Here is a 6,854-nt window from a genome sequence, read left to right as displayed (position 1 = left end):
GGTGTGACCTCAAGGGATCAACTGATCACCACCGTCGCACGACAGTAATGTCAAACTCTAGCTAGCCAATCATTACTGATGTGTGTGGACCAGTTGACTATATATGTAATGTATCATCCCTTTCGTATTCTTGGTATGAGATTTAATAATGATATTTAAATATTTTGATCGCACTATTGTTGAGGACACATTTCCCAACAATCTCCCACTTGTCCTCGAAAAGTGTGCGTCACCAATTCTCCTGTCCTATTACTATCTCCCACTCAATGTCAGGTGTCTTTCGGGTCGTACTTGCAAGTGATCATATCGAGAGTGGTTTCCTCGATCTGGGGAATAACTGATTGACCGGATTTATCTATCATAGATACCTTCCGAGCGTGGCCACGCATTTCCAGTTCATTACTCCTCGAGTGGCCCTGAGATATTGTTTTAATCCTGACAAGGGGGTGGACAATTCCTATCCCACTTATTCCCTTCGACAAGCCACGACCATCATAACCCAAAATATGCCCATTTGACCCCATTTACGAAGGTCGTAGTAACACAAATCAAAGTTAATCAGAAACTGTGCCATCTTAGGTGAACAGTCTTTAGTCAAAAGAATCGACTCATTAGAATACTATAGTAGCTCTCGCCACGACCAGGCTTTATAAATTTGCCAGAACTCTATAAGCGGTCACTGCCCGACAAAGTGTTCCTAACAGTCTGCCTATGTGATCGACTAGTCATCTCACATGACTCTATGGCTTTCAACTTGCCATCAATCGCATCACTCTAGTCACTTCGAGACGTCACCTCATACAAGTGACTATGGGCTAATACTATGTTAATTCGGGTTCACTTTATCGGGGTTCAATATTGTCATTACAATCCTTTTGGATGTAACAAAGTATAAAAGGAGTTTTTAGATTTAAAAACTCGAATGATAAATGTGATTATCATATGAATACTCAATACCTGATTACTACTTCATATTTTTATAATCCATTTTCATCTTATATGTAGTTGTTCATCTCAATTCAATTGAAATGACATATGACATGACTCATCATGTTAAGCCCATGAGAAGGCTTTGGTTAGTAGGTTTTATCAACTTCTTGTACCTTACTCAACCTTACTACATACTCGTTTTCCTTTGTAATGTATACATTTGCATTACAAAACTTTCTGAGTACGTGTCTAGATCCAATCTAGACATAGGCCCTCTAGCCTTAGAATAGCTCCCACTGTTTTCACAGTGTGAGGGACCCATCCCTCTCGCACATCTCATGATTGCAAGTGTACTCAATTTCCGTTGTAAATATTTCTCATTGTTCTTTACTGCCTAGAACGATTCTAGAAAATCTATTTCTTAAACAACATAGCCACAATGGTATCTTAACCATCCTAATGTGTTTTGATTATGGTTTTGTCGGAAACTATGCGCAATCTCAATTGTCAATTGTCACTTGTGTAACACCCTTACACAAAATTGCTTCAAAAACACTTTACTTTACATCCTTATTGTTTCTGCAAGCACTTAAGGGTAATCTTTATGGCTTACTTGGTAAAGATTACTTAAATTCGATTTTGAAAACAATTCATCATACTCAAAGTATATGAATTTTTATACATCATATCCTATTTAATTGATTCGGCAGCGGAAGTAGAAGGAATTAATCAAATATGTTCAATTTGGTTGAACTAGTCATGAATCTTATCAACATAAGACTTCTTATTGACGCTAATATCATGTAGATTTATCTTCATAAATCCGGATATTATTAGATGTATTATAATACTCCATAAGTCTTAAATCATTCCCAATGATTAATATGTCATCCACATATAAGACTAATTAAAATTACCGTAACTCCCACTAAAATCCATGTATAAACACAACTTCTCGACTTATCGAGAAAAGTTTTATAACATGATCAAAACATTGATTCCAACTCACTGATGTCCTACTTAAGACCCTCTCTTAAGTTTCACATTATCTTAGGATTGCAAGAATCTACAAAACTCAAGACATGTATTGAATACATTCCTTCTAATTGAAGAAGTGGGTTTTAGATTCACTTGCTATATGTATATTTGTACAAATCAAACACAATCCTTAAGAAGATCCAAATAGACTTAAGCATTTCAACTAGTGTAAAACCCTTTTCTACCAATCAAGCCTTTTATTTCGGATTTCCATGGCTCTAAGCCTTGTATTGAGTTGTGACTTAAACACTCTCATGTAAGTCATATGTTCATTACTTTCTAGAAGTAATCAACTTGAATCAAACGATTTCTTTTGTAAGTTATAAGCTCTTTACTTTCTTAAAAGTAGCATGAATTCATCATTTTCAACAAGTGACGAATTTAACCTCCTAGGTTTTAAAGAAACAACGTTTTACACAAAACTCTCATGTAGCCAAGAAAGACCAGTTTCTTGCGACATAACATTCTTTGTGACATTCTTTGTGGCTCTTGAATAATTTCGCCCACTATGTCTTCTAGAAATAAACTAGTATTTTAGAAAGACAGCTTCACGAGCCGCAAACCCGTCGTACTCGTGATAATTGAAAGGGAAAAATGAGCATTTGTTTCTTGTGAAAACTTACAAACATGGTACCCTACCATTTCATATCTCATATGATTTGTTTTAGATTTAGTGGAAAAAATAATTTAGACAAAATGATAAAATCCCCAAAAGGATCAAGTAACTCAAAGTAACTTGATTGAAGTCCAAACCATATCGAATAGCGTTTGATTTCTTATCCAACCACACATTTCCTTTGGCTTATATCAAAGTCTTCACTTTGATAATCCCATCACGACTAAATCGTGATTCTTTGAACACTTTGAACTTCCTCAAAGATTTCTCTATCTACCTTATTAAGTGAACACATTAGCGTCAACTTAAATCGTTGATAAAAGTAAATGATCAATCTATTCTGTATCAATGATTTACAACCTCGATCTCCTTTTCAACCAAAAGGCACGAGACATCTTGCTTTGAATACAAGATACGCATATACCATAAGATCTAATGGTTTCAAGAGTACTTGATAACTCTTTGCGTTCATCATTCCAGAAACTAAGTTTTAATTTTTGGGTTACCAATTTGAGCCTTGCATCATCTACATGATATGTCATCCTAGTTTGGTTTAAAATATAATCACCTTGATAATGGGCTAGCCATACATCAAATCGTGGTGTATAGGGCCACAAAAGTGAAACCTCTTTTATATATTAACAAGTTTATATTCTTATTTAGAGTTTATGCACTTACTAGTCATAATTAAGTACAACTATAAACCCAAAATTAGATTGATTACACAATGACTCTATCTCTCAACATCATTGTTGCTAATCGTCATATTCTAATCATCGTATGTATCAAGTACAAATGATGAAAACCTCCACTGGTTTCTAATATTGACGAAGTAGTTCTAGCAAGATTTATGTCAATCAAATAAACATTTAAAGAAGAAGATCCCATTAGATGTCCCACAACTAACTTGTTGATTCTTCAATAATTTGGGGTAGTTTCCTCTCTAGTGTCCAACATTTAAGACAATGGAAACTTTATCGGTCGGGATTGATAGGTTTAGTATTGTCATTCTCAATAACGTTACTTTTAACATTACCTTGTATCAATTCCATTATAATCTTTACTTCTTGAACCTCGTCCTCATCTTAACGGTTTAAGAGAATGCTCCCACTCATTTCAATGAGTCTTTGTATTGAGAAGCAAAATTGAATTTATGAAGATTACTCTTCTTTTGTTCGTTTTAGTCTTAAAGCTTTCATTGAAGTGGTTGCGTTATTTTGGTCAATTTTGATTTCCAACAAATCTAGTTACCAAAATTAGAAACAATTCATTGTAAGTAGATGTGTTAGTCAAGAATCAAAAACCTGTTTGATAATGAATAACTTTAATCTATACTCTTTCCAAGGGATCCTTAGCAATGGTTCATTTGAGGTTTTAGAAGCAAATTCATATTTGTCTTTAGTTACGATGTTTAATGGAGATTTGAATAAAAAATCGAAATGATATCGTATATAAATTGTGGTAAAGAAATAGAACAATATTATAACGGAATAGTGAAAACAAAACATTCATCGTTATAATAATACTTGTAAATAACAAGTAAAGCATTTACATAGTGACCTCTACCCAACTATGATAAATGATTCCAAGATCCAAATTCATATTAACTTGGGGCACGGTGTGCCGAAATACCCTTTATTAATATAACTCGGTGGATTAACTCTTTAATCGATTCTACTTTTAGAACTCTTGGTCGATAAAATTACATTAATATTTATTTCAAGCCCAAAACACATCCGGAAATACGTCGTGAATACTTTCGTTGAGTTCAACCCAAATTTCGAATAAATGTGTCCATGATCCAAACTCATATCAACTTAGGGCACGGTGTGCCGAAATACCCTTTATTAATATAAATTCGGTGGATAGACATTTATCACCCACTTCCCCTACATAACAAGGTTTGTACCCCGGTGTGGCCGAGTGCACTCCCTCACGAAATAGGTTTTCATGGTTTCTACTTTTTGGTAAGGCTATGTCTCAATTGATTATTTTAGCGAGAGGTCATGTCAATTTATTATCTATCACGCTTTTAGTGAACTAAAGCGGTGAACTACGATAATTCTAATTGACACGGTCGATAAACTCGATTAAAATGACAATGCATGTTTTAGTTATGGCGATTTAGCGATGCATGCGACATATAAATAAAATGCAAAGCATAAATAAAATCCTAGTATGGCCTTCCTAAAATAGAAAATCTAATTAACTATTACATATTCGGAAAACAACTCCATTGGTACCTTGAACTTCGGTTGAGGCACGCATCTTGAGGTAACACCGTCTTTATGTATCGCCATCTTGTGTGACACCGTCTTCATGGAACTCCGGAATAAATAAATTACATAATAAATTACATAATTTCCTATTACACATTTGTAATTAAAATAAAATAAATCTATTAAATTACAAAACGGTGATTCGAGATCACAATAAATTACAACCGAATCGATATTCCCATACATTTCGGTTAATACCAATTAAAAACTATGGCTATACTAAGTAAAAAATACATAACTCAAAATTACATAAAATTAAAAATTATGACAATCATAAATAAAATGTAGCATTATAATATGTATGAACATGCCCAATTTTATGCTAAATCGCCTTTAAGGAGCCAATATCGTATATTAATCGGTTTCTACGGATTTGCGTGATTCAACCTTTTAAAATCACAATAAATTACATAAATTCATATTTATGCACAAGTTAATTACCCTAACCTCTTAGGACTCAAAATTAGTCTCCACTAACTATTTGACTATAATTAACTTATATTACTTAAAATTGTTCATTAATGGACTCAAAATATAATAAAATGCTATAAACTCCAAATAAATCATAAAAATTTCAAATAAATTCAAAATTCAAAATTTAAACTCATGAACATTCTGGAAAAATACCATGACACTCATAATGTTCAAAAAACTTAGGTTAAAATTTCGTAAAATTATCGGAAAAACTATGTTGCGGTTTATCGGATTTATCAATAAAAATCATAAAAACATGAGAAAAAATATATTCACCAACTTTTCAATTTTAGATCTGAAAAAGATAATAAAATGCAATATGTGACGTTTTTCCTTAGTCATAGGGTATGTTTTAGCAATTTTTCACTAATTAAGTCACTATTTATGCTATTTTTCATCAAAAATCCATAAATCATGCATGAAGACTTCATTATAGCCTATTATTTTACACACATATTTTAAAATTTCATATGATAACATACTAAATTTCTATGACCAGATTCAAAATTTATCTCATATTAACCTATTTTCCATTTAAATTCAATTGTTATCATGAAAAATCCAAATTTCGAGCATAAAAACTCCAAAAATTATGAAACTTTACAGGTCATCCAAAAATAAAACATGTGATAACATATCCAAAAATCACTGGAAAATTCGTAGTTTAGCTAATTTTGGTCCAAAAATGACATTTTGATCATAAAATCATATTTTTAATGCCATTATTATATAAGATGAACAATAAAAATTCATAAATTAACCAAAATATCCTAAATACATTTTAGGATCAGAAACTTTAACATGCATAATGTTATTTTGTGATATATCATAATAACACAAATTTACAAGTTTTATATGTTAATCGTATAACTCGGAAAAACTATAACCGATTCGCATGCAAACAACCAAGGCGCTCTGATACCGCTTGTTATAAATCTATATCTTATTACATAACATATTCTTATATGTTTCAAATTTATTTAGTCATAAAATAAATTCTAGATCTTATGCCTGCAAACTAAAAAGGTAAGAGAAGAAATCATGTTCCTTACTATGATAATTTTGGTCATCATATGGGCACCAACAAGATCTCCTTCTTGTTAGTTCTTGAGCTTTCCATTAATGGATGAACATTCATGACTTCAAATTAGAAGCCCTCCAATTAGTAGCACCCAAAACTATCCCTTAATTCCACAAACTAACATGTACTAGATGTTTGTAATGTAGTTTACCTTAAAATTGATTACTAATACTCATATATTACATTAATAATTTTAGTAATATTTCATGAACAATTTGAATTAAAATATCATCTTTTTGATGAAGATTAAAGAGAGAGAAGAGAGAAAATACATGAACCTTTTGCATGTGATATTAGAAAATGAATGATAATAAAATTAAGAGAATAAAATTCTCTATGCATGCTCACAAAACCGGTTGGAGGAGTGTGTAAGACCAATGCATGGTCTTTCCTTTTTACTTTTGTTCTTATTAAGTAAAGTAGGTGTAAGACTACC

This window comes from Silene latifolia, chromosome 9 (assembly GCF_048544455.1).
Source record: "Silene latifolia isolate original U9 population chromosome 9, ASM4854445v1, whole genome shotgun sequence".
Taxonomy (NCBI): domain Eukaryota; kingdom Viridiplantae; phylum Streptophyta; class Magnoliopsida; order Caryophyllales; family Caryophyllaceae; genus Silene; species Silene latifolia.
The sequence above is the reverse complement of the archived record's forward strand: the minus strand, read 5'-3'. Positions refer to the sequence as shown.